Genomic DNA, 16,725 nt, shown 5'->3' on the forward strand with positions numbered 1-16,725 from the left:
TTTTTTTTTTAAGGATTTTGTTTATTTATGATAGAATGAGAGAGAGGCGGAGACACAGGCAGAGGGAGAAGCAGGCTCCATGCAGGGAGCCCAATGTGGGACTTGATCCTGGGACTCCGGGATCATGTCCTGGGCTGAAGGCAGTTGCTCAACTGCTGAGCCACCCAGGGATCCCAATTCTTTGAGGTTTCCATGTTTACTCTTCCTTCGTCTTCTTTAGAGAGCACTGTGTCCCACACACACCTTTGTGTTTTCTTGAGGTTAGGGCAGGGTTTTTTTTTTTTTTTTTTTTTTGTTGTTGTTGTTATTTGTTTTTAAAGTAAGCTCTAGGCCCAATGTGAGGCTTGAAATCATGACCCCAAGATCAAGAGTCCCATGTTCTATCAACTGAGCCTGCTAGGCACCCTAAGGTTAGAGCAGTTTAGAGCAGGACAGCCTGGGAAAAGCGCCTCCAAGATCACACACAACCTGATGGGGGTATTAAAAGGCCGCGGACTCTGTCTGGTAAATGGAAATGGCTTGGGTGCAGGATTCTAATATCTTTTGCAGCATACAGATCACCTCAAAACTTAGGAACTTAAAACGGTAACAATGTTGATTACCTGTTGCTGTTTCTGTGTTAGAGAACATTTGTTCACTCCAGGTCTCTACTGAGTGCCTGGACCAGGTAATGTTCTGGGCCTGGGGCTAAGCCATGAACCAGAGAAGTAAGGTCTGGCAGTCCTGACCAGTTTAGAGTTGCGTGTGTACGTGACAGATCACAAGCAAATAGTCCTTTGTTGAACAATTTGTGGGCAATCAGTGAAGAGCTTTATTTTTCCTCTGCCCTTGAACTCTACCTGTTTAAACATACTATGTGGACTAGTTGAGCAATCTAGGCAAGTCTTTTGGTGTTTTTGGTCCGAAGATAATTAAAAAGTGTTTTGGTCATCTTTAGTTACAAAAAAAAGTGTCAATCTAGAGTCTACAACTGAATTGCAGTGGAGGACAAGATAATTAAGGGTCAGGTACAGGCTTGGTTGGCTTCCTTGGCTAGTGGCAGTGTTTAGAGTGATTTTCTTCCCCTTCGGGCTTTTGTGGGCTTCTCCAACATGCCCTGCTGCTCCTCCTTCTCCACAGCTCACCTTCCAATACAGGCTATGACTGCCTTTTAGCTTCTGCATTTGAACTCACATTTCCCATTGCTTTTTCCTGAGATTGCCTTGCTCCTTGTCACTCTTTGGTGGGACCTACTTAGATGGTCTTTCACCTTGCGGGAAATATGGAGAGCAGATAGCTGAGTACTGGGGACCTCTGTCAAAACTGAGACATTAAGATTCCTATATTAATATCTGATCACAAATAAACAACAATGTTCTAATGTGGGTAATGCCACACGGGGCAAATTTTGAGAAGTACAGAGCTGTGGGGTGTGGCAAGTGGTATGATGTGGTGCAAATGAACACATGCTTTGGAATCATGATGGGGCTTGGAATCTGGACTCTGACCTCTAAATTCGCTAAAATTTAAAAAACTGTAGCAAAATATCCAGGTTGTAAAAGCTACCACTTTAACCACTTTTTTAAGTTTACAGTTGAGTGGAATTACAAATATTCACACTGTTGTACAGTCATCACTACATGCATCTCCATAACTTTCCATCATCTTAACCTCAAAGTCCGTAATCATACAATTACTCCTCCCCCCAGCCTGTGGAAAGCACCTTGTGTTCTCTTTTTATTCCTTTTTTAAAAAAACAATATTTTATTTATATATTTGAGAGAGAGAGAGAGAGAGAGAGAGCAAGAGCTGGATGAAGGGCAAAGGGAGGAGCCGACTGCCCCAGAGCAAGTGCCCGCCTGGGGGCTCCACCCTCGACTCCAGGACCTTGGCCGCAGCCCAAGGCGGAGGCCGGACCAGCCGAGCCACCCGGGCGCCCTACTGTTGTGTCTTCTGCTTCTATGAATCTGACTTATTCCAGCGACCTTATGTAATTGGATTCACACAGGATTTGCCCTTTTGCGTCTTCTGACGTCTATTTTTGCATGTGTACATTAAAGCTAAAATCTGTTTACGAGGACATTTGTGAGACCATCACGGAGCACAGAGAGAATCCTCGGCGGAGTCTGCCTTCAACAAACTTGCTTTACTTAACGTGAGCGACTCGGGGGAGGCGGACAGGGCGCGGGCGCGGGCGCGGGCGGGGGCTGCGGGCTGACCCGAGCCGAGGTCTCGCGAGACTGTCAGATGTGTGGCGTGAGGCGTGGGAGGAAGGCGGCGCTCTCGCGAGAACTCTTCCTTTCGGCCCTCTGCTTGACCCTGCGGGCCTCTCCCCGAGGAAGCTCCCGCTCGCTTCGCCCGGCGCGGCCCTCGGAGCTGGTAAGCACCGCGGTGGCTCGCTGGGTCCTCCTGCCTGCGGGTCGCGGGTGGCCCGGGGCGCCGTGGCCGCTGGCCCGCCCAGCCTAGGTCTGCCCTTCCCGCCGGCGTCTCCCTCGACCTGTCCGGCCCGGGTCACCCTTTCCTGGCTGTTGGCCGCCTGGGCCGGTCCCCTCCGCGGCCCTCGGCCCGCCGCCCGCCCCCCGCCGCCCGCCGCCGTCTCCGTCTCCGTCTCCCGACCCCGGGAGTGACGGCCGCAGGGCTCTGCTTGCTCGTCGCCAGGGCCTCAGGCGCCCGCCGTGTGACACACGGGATGACGCGGTCAGGAATGACAGCGGGCAGGCCGCAGAGTCTGTCAGATGGAAAAAGCAGCGCCCCCCCCCCCCTACCATTTTCCAGTGTTTTCTAGTCAGGTCAGGGTAAGGTTCACCACAGCGCGACTCTCTTGGGTAGATTTAGTTTTCCACCGCCCATTTGTTGATTTGGAAATGTGGCTGCGAGGACTCTTGAATTATCTCCTGGGGTGAGGACGAGACCGGTCATCCTGATGGGCTCGTCCCTGTACTGGGGTCCTACGTGCCGCGTCTGAGCTGTAAAGACTATCGGACCCTTGAGGAACTTACCCAGGTGCTGCCGTGGAGGTGGGTGTGGTGGATGGACCGTGTGGCTTAGGGAAGTTACTTGGCTTGCTCTTTGGAATGTTTGCTAGCTTGCCTGTTTGTTCAGATAAGTGAGATAATACATGTAAGCTCTAGCCCAGTAATATTCCTTGCATTTTATTTCTCCTTCCCCCTTTTCTATGGGACTTTTAGCCTTGGGTCCTTAGGGAAAATCCTATAGGGTCTAAAGTTTCATGATATTTTGTGTCTGAATAAACCTCTACAATTACATTCTTACTGTTGGGCAAACAGGCATTTCAGAAGTGGCAAAGCACGGTGAGCTATGTAAGGGAAGGAAAATGTGATTCTCAGAGGGGAAGAAAATGTCTTATTTTAGAATTACATAGGACCTGCCCCCTCACCCCATTTTTTAAAATCAGCTGAGCTGTGCCAGAATTTCAGGAACCTGTGGGGGGGGGGGAGCTTTAGAAAACTGCAGGATATTCTTATACATCCCTACGCCCATCTGAAAGCCTCTTGGCTACTGTTTCATAATAATTTCCCTACTAGAGTAAGGGTTAGCATACTGGAAAACACTGAGAGCCAGTCATTGCTGCTGATGGATTTTTGACTCTCAATGTCGTATTTCAAAGAATTACTATTTTCTGCTGAATTTTTGGTGAATCAATGGCACAGATTCTCCAGGTAGCAATTCATTGTTGTGCCCTCAGGGACTATCATAAGTATGTGTCAGCATAGGAACTCTATAAATATTTGTTGAATGAATACGTAAAATCTTAGTACCCAAGTGATCCCTTTAACTTATGTGGCTAAGGACTTTAGACTCAGACCTGGGATTAAATCTTGACCCCGCTACTTGGAAGCCTGTGATTATAGGTAATATATATTTAACTTCATCAGGCGTTAGGTTCTTTATTTTTTAAATTGTGGTGATAATATGTACTTTAAATGTTTGAGGTGGGGGGGGGGCGGGGGGAACGCCTGGGTGGCTCAGTTGGTTAAGCATCTGCCTTCAGCTCAGGTCATCTTTCGACTCCTCATCTCAGGGTCCTGGGATCTAGCCCTGCATTGGGCTCCCTGCTTAGCAAGGAGTCTGCTTCTTCCTCTCCCTCTGTGTGCACGCACTCTCATAAATAAATAAAATCTTTTTTTAAAGATTTATTTATTTATTTATTCAGAGAGACAGAGGCAGAGACACAGGCAGAGGAAGAAGCAGGCTCCATGCAGGGACCCCGATGTGGGACTCGATCCCAGGTCTCCAGGATCACACCCCGGGCTGCAGGCGGTGCTAAACTGCTGTGCCACCAGGGCTGCCCAATAAATAAAATCTTTAAAAAAAAATCAATGTTTGGGGGCACTTGGGTGGCTCAGTGGTTGAGCATCTGCCTTTGGCTCAGGTGGTGATCCTGGGGTCCTGGGATGGAGTATCACATCAGGCTCCCCATGGGGAGCCTGCTTCTCCCTCTGCCTATGTCTCTACCTCTCTCTGTGTGTGTCTCATGAATGAATAAATAAAATCTTTAAATGTTTGGGAGACTAAAATGAAATAATGTGTAAAAAAAAAAAAAGCCCTTGGCACATAGATACATTAAATATTTGTTGAATTCATTCAACAAATATTTATGGAACATCTACTATATAACAGTGAACAAAATGACAAAGTTCCTTCCTCTGGGGAACTTACTTTCTAGTGTGTTTTCTGAAGTGGGTTCAGAAAATAAATGGTTTCTACATGTCAGATGGTGATAAGTACTATGGAGAAAAATAAAATATATTAAGGGGGAGTTTGTGGAAGGAAGATTTATTTTGTATAGGATTGTGAGGAATGGCTTCACTGAAAAGACACTCTAAGCAAGTGAACAAGTGGGCATAAGCATATCTGGAGGAGAGTGCAAGGGCCCTGAGGTAGAAGCATCCTTGGAATGCTGTAGGAGCCACAAGGAGACAATTGTGACTGAACTGAGCAAGCAAAGAGAAGAAAGAGTAGGTGAGGAGGGAGGAGTGGGCAGCAGTCAGGAAACTGGGAGAGATAATGGTGACTTATTAAATTGATGAGCTACGTAATAAAATGTCTTCCTTTATTATGGTACCCATTATCTGACCAAAAGTAGTAAAAATAGCTACATGTATCCACTGCTTTTTCTAAAAGGTTTTTATTAAAAATAGCTACACGTATCCACTGCTTTTTTTTTTTTTTTTTTTTTAAAGATTTAATTTATTTCTTTGAGAGAGAGAGAGAGAGAGAGCACCAGCAGGGGGAGCAGCAGAGGGAGAGGAAGAAGGAGGCTCCCCACTGAGGAGGGAGCCTGACATGAGGCTCCATCCCAGGACCCTGGGATCATGACCTGAGCCAAAGGCAGATGTTTAACCAACTGAGCCACCCAAACGCCCCCCTCCTGCTTTTTTAAAGCTTTTGTTACGTCACTTTACTTTTATGAAAGACCTGCATTTGTATCTGTTTCCAAAGAGGATTTTTACTTTTACAAAAAAGGGCAAAAAGCAAAAGTGGTGTTCAGCATTTGTTTTGCAGTGAGTCATTATTAGAGGCATTATGCACCCCAGCAGCTAGAGTGGCTCCACCAAGGTCCTTCCCTGGAAGCTACACTTAGCATCTCAACATCAAGCCACCATAGCTTTGAACTGTGTTTCTGAGGATTAGTGCTTTATCTCAATGTATTTTGTGCATCTGTTAGAAAGATAGATCGTCAGGTAATCAGAAATCCTCATAGAAATGCTCTACTTTTGGATAATGGGGGATATACCTCTTACTATGTGTCAGGAATTATTCTCAGTGCTTTACATATATTAATTTTTGGGAGACTAAGAGTATACTTATCATAATGAACACTAGGTAATATATGGAATTGTTAAATCATATTGTACACTGGAAACTAACATAACACCATATGTTAACTATACTAGAATTAACATAATAAATTAAAAAACTATCAATCTTGGACTTTTTCAAAGGAAGTATATTGAGCCTCAGAGAATAAAGACTTGTCCACAACTTTCCTTTTGGCTTTGTTTTCATTATGGATATGTCTTGATACTTTGTTTCAACATATAGCACACAGACAAGTTGAGTGGCCTAGGCTCATATGGGGGCAAAGTTGAGTACTTTTCTTCTGGTGAGTAGCTTTAAATAGTGTTTTTAAATAGTATGCTTGTTGGAGGAGCTGCCATATAGTTCTCAGCTTGTCTTTGCTTATTAAATTATAACATTCAATCATAACTTATAAATATCCCACCTAACCTACAATACCTCAGAGCCTGACATGGTATTCACCCTCTTTGAATTAGGTAGATTCACAGGCAAGTGAATAAAATAGTTATTTTTTTTGAACAATGTTTCACCTTTTTTAAAAAAAGATTTTATTTATTTATTTGACAGAATAGGAGCACAAGCGGCGGGGGAGGGGCAGAGGGAAGAGGAAGAAGCCGGCTTCCCGCTGAGCCCAAAGACATGGGGCTCCATCCCAGGACCCTGGGATCATGACCTGACCTGAAGGCAGATGCTTAACTGACTGAGCCACCCAGGCACCCATAAAATAGTCATTTTGAGGGTGCTCTTTTTGCTCCTGATGTGAATGATTCAGTCTAATTCTGTTAACCATACTTATCCCAAGTCATCCTCCCTGATTTTACCTGGCTTAATTATTCAGTGGAATCAAGATGTTCCTCTCTGGTGCTGGAAAAATGTTTGGGAACCCTTTTGAGCCTCACTATTCCTCTTATCCAGCCTTTCCTACAGTGCTCTACAAATGTGACAATTTGGTTCAGTGTAGGAATGAATAATAGGTTAAAAAGTTTTTGATTGTCAGTTTGATCATAGATAAGAAGTTAAGTCTTTTAATACTAGGACAATTACTGATTTCATAAGAACATAATCTAAGGTATATTTTGAATTTAATTTTAGCATTATTGCTAGTACCCCAGGCTTTAGAGAAGGGATAATATTATATTACTTGTTCACTTCCTATGGGAAAAACCGTAAGATACTTACTATAAAATCAGAGATAAAATAGTATTTTTTAAAAAAGATTTTATTTATTTATTTATTCATGAGAGGCACACACAGAGAGAGAGGCAGAGACACAGGCAGAGGGAGAAGCAGATTCCATGCAGGGAGCCCAATGTGGGACTCGATCCTGGGACTCCAGGATCACGCCCTGGGCCGAAGGCAGGCGCTAAACCACTAAGCCACCCAGGGATCCTCTAAAATAGTATTATCACTGGGATGGTAGATAAGCAGTATGTTTTCCTATCATTTACTGTATTATGACCAGAAGTTTCAAGTTGAAAATAGGACAGAGTCCCAGTTCTGAAAGCCTACCAATCTTTTGTGATGTCAGCTAGAATTTCTGTGGTACTGCAAATCTGAAGGAAAAAAAATCCTGAGTTGGCTGTAGATAAGTTAATATTTCCTCTTTAACTTACAGACTTCCTGATGTTTGTGAATCTGCATAGCTAAACTTTGACGGGTTTGCCTGAGGAAAGATGCTTTGTCTCAGTGCCTGTCCTGGGATCATGGTTTCAGTGGCAGTACCCTTGCCAGTTTTGTCTTGTTTGAAAGAAAACTAAAAATAGTAACACTAGAAACATTTCCACCTCTGAAAAACCATCCTGAATGCAGGCCTTACTGTGACATCAAGTTGATTATCTATGTTTAAAGAAGAACTATACTATTCTTATCGTGGCTAGTCTGAACTTGAACGTCTGTTTATCATTTATTCATTTCTCAAACATACACATTAAGTCTCTGTTGAATTTAGGGTTACAGCATTGCACAACTTTAGGGACACCATTCTTTGTCAATTCAATAGAGCACGTAGAGTGTGAAGGGGTTTGGTAAGCCAAAATACCCTTACCAGACTCTGTTCAGCATTAGAGTGTACAAAGCCAAATAAGTCATTGTACCTTCTCTTGAGAATCTCAAGCTAAGGAGGCAGACATGTACTGTGTAATTAGAGTAACATGTTACAGGTCTCACGCTGGAAACCTGTATAGATTAGAGTGGGTCCAGAGGAAGGAGCAGCAAACTCTGTTGGCCAAAACTATTGAGGAGAGGGGTGCTTGGCCAGAAAGTCTTCATAGTGGTGGTGACTTGAGCATAGTTAGAAAAGTGGACAGGTAAGGAGAAGGGAACTGGTATTGCTGGCAGCGAGAACTGGGAGAGCCAAGCTGGACAGGTAAACCAGCCTAGGCTGTGAATGGAAGAGCTGTGTAGCAGGTTACAGTGTGGGGGCTGCTCTGAGGAGATGGCAGGAAAATCATGTTGGAGTGAGAAAATAGAGAACTTTATTCCTTTTATAAGAAATTTGGACTTTATCCTACAGGCAAGTGGGGAGTTTACATCCTCTTTAAATGAGATGACCTACTAGGAGTGGATGGTTCTCGTTCTGAGACAGCATAGAAATCTTGAAGCAGAAGAGAGGTAAAATCCCCCTTAGAATGTAAACATAAAGATATAAGGGCAAATAATGAAGCCTAAGGGAGAAAAGAGGAGCATGCAAAGTGGTTTGAATGTAGAATTCTTCTAGATTTTTATTATTTTTTCCTCCACTCTTTACGTAATTTGGAATAAATCACATCATTGTAGTGACAACTACAGCTGGAATAAGCTGATAGAACAAACACTGACTCTCAGTAACTCAGGAATTCAAGTGAGGGAGAGCTGGATTATTTAGTGTGTGGAGGTGTGGGTCAGGATCTTTTAGAGAGGGCGTAGAGACAATTGGTTATGTAGGTGATGGTCAACACAGTTTCTATTGTATTTATTTACATTGTGAGTATTTTGTAGGGGCACCTAAAGATGAAAGTTCTTCTTGACATCAGTTATGTTTTAATAGACTGAAAATTCCTCTTTTCTAGCCGTTTAAAGTACAAAAGTCCACAAAATTTAAACTTCCATCATTTAGAAGTATGTCTTTTTTTTTTTTTTTTTTTTAGATTTTATTTATTTGAGAGAGACAGAGATAGCAACAGAGGTAGCAAGAGAGAGCATGGTCAGGGTGGAGAGGGAGAAGCAGGCTTTCTGCCTAGCAGGGAGCCCAATGAGGGACTCCATCCCAGGACCCTGAGATCATGGCATAAGCAGAAGGCAGGCTTAACTGACTAAGCCACCCAGGAGCCCCTGTTTGTTTGTTTGTTTGTTTTTTAATATTTTTTTTTTTATTCATGAGAGACAGAGAGAGAGGCAGAGGCACAGGTAGAGGGAGAAGCAGACTCCATGCAGGGACTCGATCCCAGGACTCCACGATGACGCCCTGGGCCAAAGGTGGCGCTAAACCACTGAGCCACCCGGGATGTCCTGTGTTGTTTTTTTTTTTTTTTTTAAATCTTTACAAAATGTGTTATCCAATAGAGAAGAAATTGTTTTCTCATAACTTTTGGTAGTGACTGTCTGAAATGTTTGGTAATGACTATCTGAAATGGGATCCCAGAAACCTTGTGCAGCATAGATAAGACAGGCGCCTCCACAGACTATTCATCTGAAATCTGAGGGATGCTTAATTGGAGGTGATGGCCTGGAGTGTCTTTTGCTTTTTGTTGTGTGGTTTTGCTTTACTCTTACTATTTACAAAAATAGTTTGTGAATAGACAAGAGCAAGTATTTTACATTAATAAAATTGATTGAAAGGCAATGACTAGCGCTGTCTAGATTTTGTCTGCTGGCCTGATTGGATATGCAGGCAATAAGGGTGATTTTGCAGAAAAGGGCACCAAACTAAATGTACTGTACCATGATCACGATAATCAGATAGGAATACTGTATATGGCAGGTACTGCCCTAAACATTTTACATATAATTGTTGGAGACAACAATTGAGTTGGAGACAGTAATAATGGACACTTGGAACAAGAGGCAAGGGCTGAACCCCAGCGGGGCTGACAGTGGTGATCTCAGGAGGCATAAACTACCCGGCAGGGACATTCCAGGAATAACGCGGTAAGCCTTCAGAAGCCCCACGGTTGTTACTTCTCTGTAGTGATAAGCAGCAAAACCCTGAAGTCGTAGCCGTCTTGACGACTTGGGGCGCGGAACAGGGTGGATAGAGGCCAAGAGCTGGGGCAGAAGGGCCGAGGGGAGGTGGAGGGGAGCCCTGGCTTCTGGGGGCTCCGGGAGCTGGCTTCGGCAAGCGGCAGGGCGGGGCGGGAGCTCCTGGGGGGCGGGGGGCGGGGAGGGGGGAGGGGGGAGGTGCCCGAGTGGGCGGAACCTCCCGAGCGTCCCGGGCGCCGACGTGCGCGCTCCCGGCCGCCGGGGCCGCCAGACGCGGGCGCGGGGGCGCGCGGCGCGTGGGCTCGGGGACCTTCGCCAGCCAGGTTGGGGATAAAGCGGTCTTCGGCGCGCCCAGGAGGTCGTGCGGCGCAGGCCCAGCCTGCAGGTACGTGGGCAGCCCCGGACCGCGGCAGGGGCGCTCGGAGTCGGCTCGCCACGCTGGGCTGGGGAAGGGGCGCTGCGGCCCGGGCTGGCGCCTGCGTGCGGAGCGGTCGCCCTGCGGACTGCGGCTTCGTGGAGCAGCTGTGCTCTTACAAAGTGTTGGGGACCTGGAAAGTTGCATGAATCATCGTTGCTTTTGAGCTAGAAAAGTCTTATTTGGCATTAGGTGGGGAATTTTGTGGTCAGTTTGCAGTTACTGCTTCGGAAAGTTGATGTGCTGTAAAGGTAGACAAATAGCGCAGTAAACTCTGAAGTGTTCATCTTAGAATATGATACCGTGATTTCATTGTTATCGTATTTTAAGTCTCTTCAGGTATTAGCCTTTATTGCGAGGTGTGAAAAAAATTATGGAGAATCATCCTGAATTTCAAAAATACTTGTGTTGATAAGGAATTAAAAGTGTTTTGGGGCTAGGGTAAGATATGTATAGCCTTTGAGTTAATGAATTGTGAAATAAGCTTTTTTTTTTTTTTTTTGACAATAAAGAACGTGTGAAGGAATGTCTCAAGGTGATGTGGAATATTAATTACTTTATCATTTTTTTTCCTGAAAATTTGTACAGTCTAATAGATGTCTCATCAAAGATAACCACATTGGCAATATTTCAAATTTAGTAATCCAGAGAACATAGATGTATGCTTTGGGTTGCTTTTTAGAACATCGGCTTCTAGCAATGACTTGGAAGCCAGGAAAATAACTGAGAAGTGGAAAACCTTTTTTTTTTTTTTTTTTTTTTTGGAAAGGGGCAGGTGGGAAAGGTGGCAAAACAGTGAAACCTGAAAGGCCTTGACATGGTTTAAGCTTTCATTCAGACAGACAAATGGAACTTTGCGTGATTATGATACAGATGTGGGGTCAGAATCCAGGACTCTTGCTCTTGTCCTTCGTACTTGGCACTGGCATTTGGCAGTGTTTAGATTATTCTGAAACTGTCTTGACATGCACGGGTACTATTTATTTTGTTAGCATTATCCAAGGAAGAAAATTCTAAGAAATTGTCTTACTTTATCGAGGACTATGAAAATGCACAGAATCTTAATGGAAATTATTCCAATAGTACTCCATTGGAATTTTTTTTTTTGAATGTTAATTTCAAACTATAGTATTGGCAAATACAAGTAATTTGTGGGTGATAATACACTAAAAAAAGGAAGAACAAGCTGGTCAGAGAGCATCCAGGACTAGACCTTAGAAACCTTAGTTCTAAACTCAAACCTGTTATGGCTGTGGCCCTTTAAATGAGTGGTTTAAACTGTCTGGGCCTTAGTGGCTTTATCTATAAAATGAGAATAGTCTACTAAAGAGATGGCTAAATTTTTGTACTTTAAGTTGTGGTTTTATGTGGGTCACAAGAGGGTTATAGCTTTTTCGAAATTTTATGGTTAAAGCACACGATAACGATAGAGCTTCATTTGTGGTTAGTTACTTAATTCTGGTTTCATGATCTTTGGATTTCATAACTAGATTTGTGTAAAACACTATGCAAAGATTGCATATATAGTTTATAGAACTCCTCTTTGGGGAAAGCTCTAGGTTTTCCTGGAGCTTTATTTGAGGAGTGCATGTGTCTCTCCCTCTTTCTTCCTCCTGCCCTAAATTTAGGACAGGAATCCTAGAGGTAGGGAAGTTTCAGAAGCATTTAAACTTTTTACTTTGTCTCAAAAGATACACATTTAAGCAGTCTTCTTTTGAAGGTGGGGGCAGTGGTTTGGATTACAAAGATGAAGAGGAAAAGACATTTTTAAATAGTCTTTCATTGATTTGAATTTTGGAATTAGAGCTGATTTGGTCCAGTCCTTTTACAGGTAAGAAACCAGACAATAGTGTGCATACTTGGTAAGTACAGGGTTTAGACTATTGAGTTTTTGCCATAAAAACTGTTTGCCTTTTGCTATATTGTATAGTGAAAGATTCGATAGGGAACTACTATCTGTTAAACAAGTACCACATCCTTACCCCTAAATCTGCAAGGTGGGTATTATCTTGATTTAGGAATTAGGGTTTAGGTTCTAAAAGGGCAAATGGCCCAAGGTCATAGCATTGATCAATGGCCTAATGATTCTGAGTCAAGGCCTCTTCACTTCAAAGCCTTTTCTAGCTTCAGTGCTGCTGTCTCTAATCCAGGGGTGATGGTTCCTAAAGTCCCAATAACTCAACTAAACCTAACAATAGTGTTAAAAAGTGCAGAGTGCAGGGGTTGGATTAAGTGCCGCAGGCTGATAATGTCTCACTTCAGCTTCTCTGTAGCCATTTGTAGCTACTGTCGCTGTCTCCGTGTTTCCAGAGGAAGTGGAGGTTTAGAGAAGTAAGCAACCAGCCCATGGGTTTTATGTTGGCAGATGAAGAACTCCATTTGTTAAACGCCTCGCCACTGCTCACCCCACCCCCACCCCCGCTTCCAGGGTAACCTCTTAACTGTCATGCTTGCTGCACTGGCTCTGGAACCTGAAATAAATGGTAAATTGTTGAAAATGGCTGTGTGAACTATTTACCTCCCACAAGTCTCTTTGGACGTGGTATTTCATAAAGGTAGGTCAGGCTTCACCTCATTGTGATTTGAGTTCACTCCTATAGTGGATTCTTAATTCTAGTTCTGAGGGCTTCCTCCTCACTGCAGTACAAAAAGGCAAGTGTTTGCATAACTGCTTTCTTGGGATCTAGGCTAGAGAAGCTGACTGCCCCTCCACTGCCCCACAGGGAGGCAAAGGGGCACAGCCAAAGGCAGCAGAGACAAGCATCCGGGGATTGATCATAAAGAAATGAAACAGGATTTCTGGGACGCCTCGGTAGCTCAGCAGTTGAGGGTAGCTTAGTGGTTAAGCGTCTGCCTTTGGCTCAGGGCATGGTCCTGGAGACCCGGGATCGAGTCCCACGTCGGCCTCCCTGCATGGAGCCTGCTTCTCCCTCTGCCTGTGTCTCTGCCTCTCTCTGTGTGTCTCTCATGAATAAATAAACAAAGTCTTTAAAAAAAAAAAAAAAAAAGGATTTCTTAGTGGCTGAACGGATGGGCTCTAAAGATCCTTATTCTTAACAAGATTACTGTTTTGAAGGATAACACTTATTTTAATTTGAAAATGTGATAAATATGGGGGGAAATGAGTTTTGTAACTTAAATCTCATCCTGCTTCTGTCCATAGCTGATAAGGAGCAAACCCAGTTTGTATAGTTTTGCCATATTTTGTTCTTGTTAGACAGTTTTTTTTTTTTTAAAGACTTTATTTATTTATTCATGAGAGACACACAGAGAGAGATAGAGGCAGAGATACAGGCACAGGGAGGAACAGGCTCCATGCAGGAAGCCCCACACGGAACTCATCCTGGGTCTCCAGGATCACGCCCTGGGCTGAAGGCGGCACTAAACCGCTGAGCCACCCTGGCTGCCCATTGTTCTTGTTAGACAGTTTGTATAGTACTTGTGATTGAGTTTAGAAGACCTACTTTAGGGATTTAATAATAACAGTCAGCACTTATATGCATTTGAATTTGCCACCTGTGTGATCTAGAGCTCTGGGGTTTGACATTGTGAAGTGCATTTTAATTTAATTTTATTGATTACATTTACACTGTGCCAGATATTGTGGAATGCCACACAAATGGTGAGGACTTAAGAATGGGAAACTTGGCATAGGTGAAAGTTGGTTAATAATTAGAAAGACAGCTAAACATGCTTTACGTATAACTTTTAAGTGCAAAGTGAAGCAACTTGTAATGAGGTGACACTCCAGCTCTCAAGTATAAGGCAACACTTCACTTGTGTTGTACAGGTATTTTTCAAAGTTCCTACAGAGTGCACCAAGTGTTAACATATGTGTTAGGAAAAATTTCCACAGGGATTCCTATCAAATTTAGTTAAGGAGGCCTTTCCTTTCTAGAGGTCATTATGGGGAAACAGACTGACGTAACAAAATAACAGAAATTACAGTTTCCCAAATCTTTAAGATTCCTAGAGGATCTCTAGTTCCTCACTGTGGAGCCTGTTAGGCTTCTTCCTCCCATCATTTTATTTTTGAGGGTGAGGATGATACCGCCTTTATTCCTTTCCAGCTTCTAGCTAGCTGTCTGGTCCTAAACCTAGGCTTGAATATGCAGTCTAGGCCAGAGTTCGCGTCCTCTCAGAGGAGGAGTCAGCCATCTGGGGGACTCTCCACACTACACTGGCTAGGCTGCTGTTTAGCCAAAAGCTGGCTTCTCAGAGGAGGTCGGTGCCTCCAGAACTGATAGGAAGTTCTTTCACATACTGCCTCAGATGTCTCCTGTTAATCCTCCTCTACCCTCTTTGGGTGATCCTGAACAAATCTTTTGATAGGTTACTTGTTGTAATCATGTCCTCCCAGAGACTTCTCTTATCTAGGCTAAACAGCTTCCCTTCTGGAGTAATTTTTCATGGTTTTAAAGTCCCTTTTCCTTTTCTAAATGTCTATTCTAAAGTGTGTTATTCAGAAAGAAATTTCAAATTTAGTTTAATAGACATGGAACAGGTTAGTCCTATGACAAATGCTATACTATATGTATATACTATACATATATGCTATATGTTGTAAATGCAAATGGTGTTATTTTTCTCTCAGACCCAGCACAGTGCTAACTCATATAGAGGTTACTTTCAACTAAGTCTTCATCCTTTTAAAATACACTTTATTCTCTTCCACCTTGTCATCCCCCATTCAAGTTTTAAACATTTACATTTTCATTTTACAGGTATGTAGAATGTTTTTATCAAAGTCCTTTGTTAACTGTGACTGTCGTATCTGCTTTCTGTTTTTATCCATGTAATTAGGGAAAACAGGTGAGTAATTAGGGAAAACATACCTCAAAACTTTACAGATGGGCTTCAGTCTGTGACTTTTTTTTAAAATTTTTAAAAAATTATTTATTTATTTATTTATTTATTTATTTATTTATTTATTTATTTATTTATGATAGTCACACACACAGAGAGAGAGAGAGGCAGAGACATAGGCAGAGGGAGAAGCAGGCTCCATGCACCGGGAGCCCGACGTGGGATTTGATCCTGGGTCTCCAGGATCGCGCCCTGGGCCAAAGGCAGGCGCCAAACCGCTGTGCCACCCAGGGATCCCCAGTCTGTGACTTTTTGAGTTGTTTGTAAAAAATAATCTTCGGATTCCATTTAGTTGTACTTCTTTTTAGCTCATATTCACTTTATCCCCAAAGATAGGATATATCCTTGTCACAGATCATGTGTTGAGCATCCAGATAGACTGTGGCCACAGGATTGCATTGAATGGCCAGTTTAGTAAAACTGTCCAAGAAGGAAATAACTCTGGTGTCATAGGGCTATGTGAACACATGCTGAGCTACATTGATTACTGTTTTTTTCTAAATGTTGAGAAACCATCTCTGATTCTAGATCTATCCAAGATAGACACCAGACTTCTTCTAGTGTTTTAAAAAATATTTTATTTATTTTTGAGAGACACAGAGACAGAGACACAGGCCAAGGGAGAAGCAGGCTCTCTGCAGGGAGCCCCGTATGGAACTTGATCCCACGACTCCGACTCTGGGATCATGACCTGAGCCAAAAGCAGATGCTCAACCACTGAGCCACCCAGATGTCCCTCTTCCAACAGTTATTATCAAGCTTGGTTTCATGGTTTTTCTTACATTCTTCTCAGTCTCAGTATATCATTGGTTGTGTGCTGTTCTTTCCAATTCTATTTCTTATCTCTTGTAAGCCCAAGATTATTAGAAAACTTTGTAGTTTCCCACACCAATGTCTGTGAGCATCTCCCTTATATTAGAATACTATGAAATTATTTTGTTAGATTTACACTCTTGAGAGCTTCCTAGCTCTGAAACCATTCCTAAATTCTTCCTAAGTTTAAAAAAACAAAGTTCTACCTAAAAGAAAATAATTTAAAATTTCCATTTCCCAGTCCAGGTAAATGCTAGATCTAAACAGTGTTCTAAACTGTTTACCAAGTTATTGGTTTGTAGCTGCTTTTCAGAGTGATTATGGATCCTTCTAGACCTTTTAAGTCTTCACCTCTAAATCTGTAAAACAAGAACATATGCCCCCTATGACTTCATGTGTTTCATAAACAGAAACTTACACTGTAGTGTTCTTTTAACTTTCTGGAGGCTATATGCCCTATCAGTTCTGGAAAATTAGTGGGTTGTTTGTTTTTTAGGAATAATCTGTTTACATGTAAAGTATCACTAAAGTAGATGCATAGAATTGTATGGAGGAATGCAGTAGTGGTGGGCAGGGAAGAAGAAGCAGTATTTATTAAGAGTACACTATGTGCCGGGTCCTGTTTTGGAAGTGATCTAAGTAAGTTAGTAATT

General features: G+C 43.0%; 1 protein-coding gene across 13 annotated transcripts in view; it reads left to right on the forward strand.

Moving 5' to 3' along the window:
* NCOA4 (nuclear receptor coactivator 4) overlaps nt 1–16,725 on the forward strand; it is a 68,347-nt gene that overhangs the window by 42,692 nt on the left and 8,930 nt on the right. For 2 of the 13 annotated variants that reach the window (XM_072806320.1, XM_072806324.1), the window contains exon 1: nt 1,870–2,134. The exons of 4 other annotated variants lie outside the window; for them this stretch is intronic. The gene's annotated coding sequence lies outside the window, so the exon portion shown is untranslated. Of the gene's footprint in view, nt 1–1,869; nt 2,359–2,752; nt 2,997–10,232; nt 10,364–12,345; nt 12,391–16,725 lie in introns of those variants that run through there. 7 more of the 13 variants (XM_072806321.1, XM_072806327.1, XM_072806319.1 and 4 more) reach the window with 5 other exon arrangements.

The sequence above is a fragment of the Canis lupus genome, chromosome 29 (genome assembly GCF_048164855.1).
Source record: "Canis lupus baileyi chromosome 29, mCanLup2.hap1, whole genome shotgun sequence".
NCBI classification, from domain to species: Eukaryota; Metazoa; Chordata; class Mammalia; order Carnivora; family Canidae; genus Canis; species Canis lupus.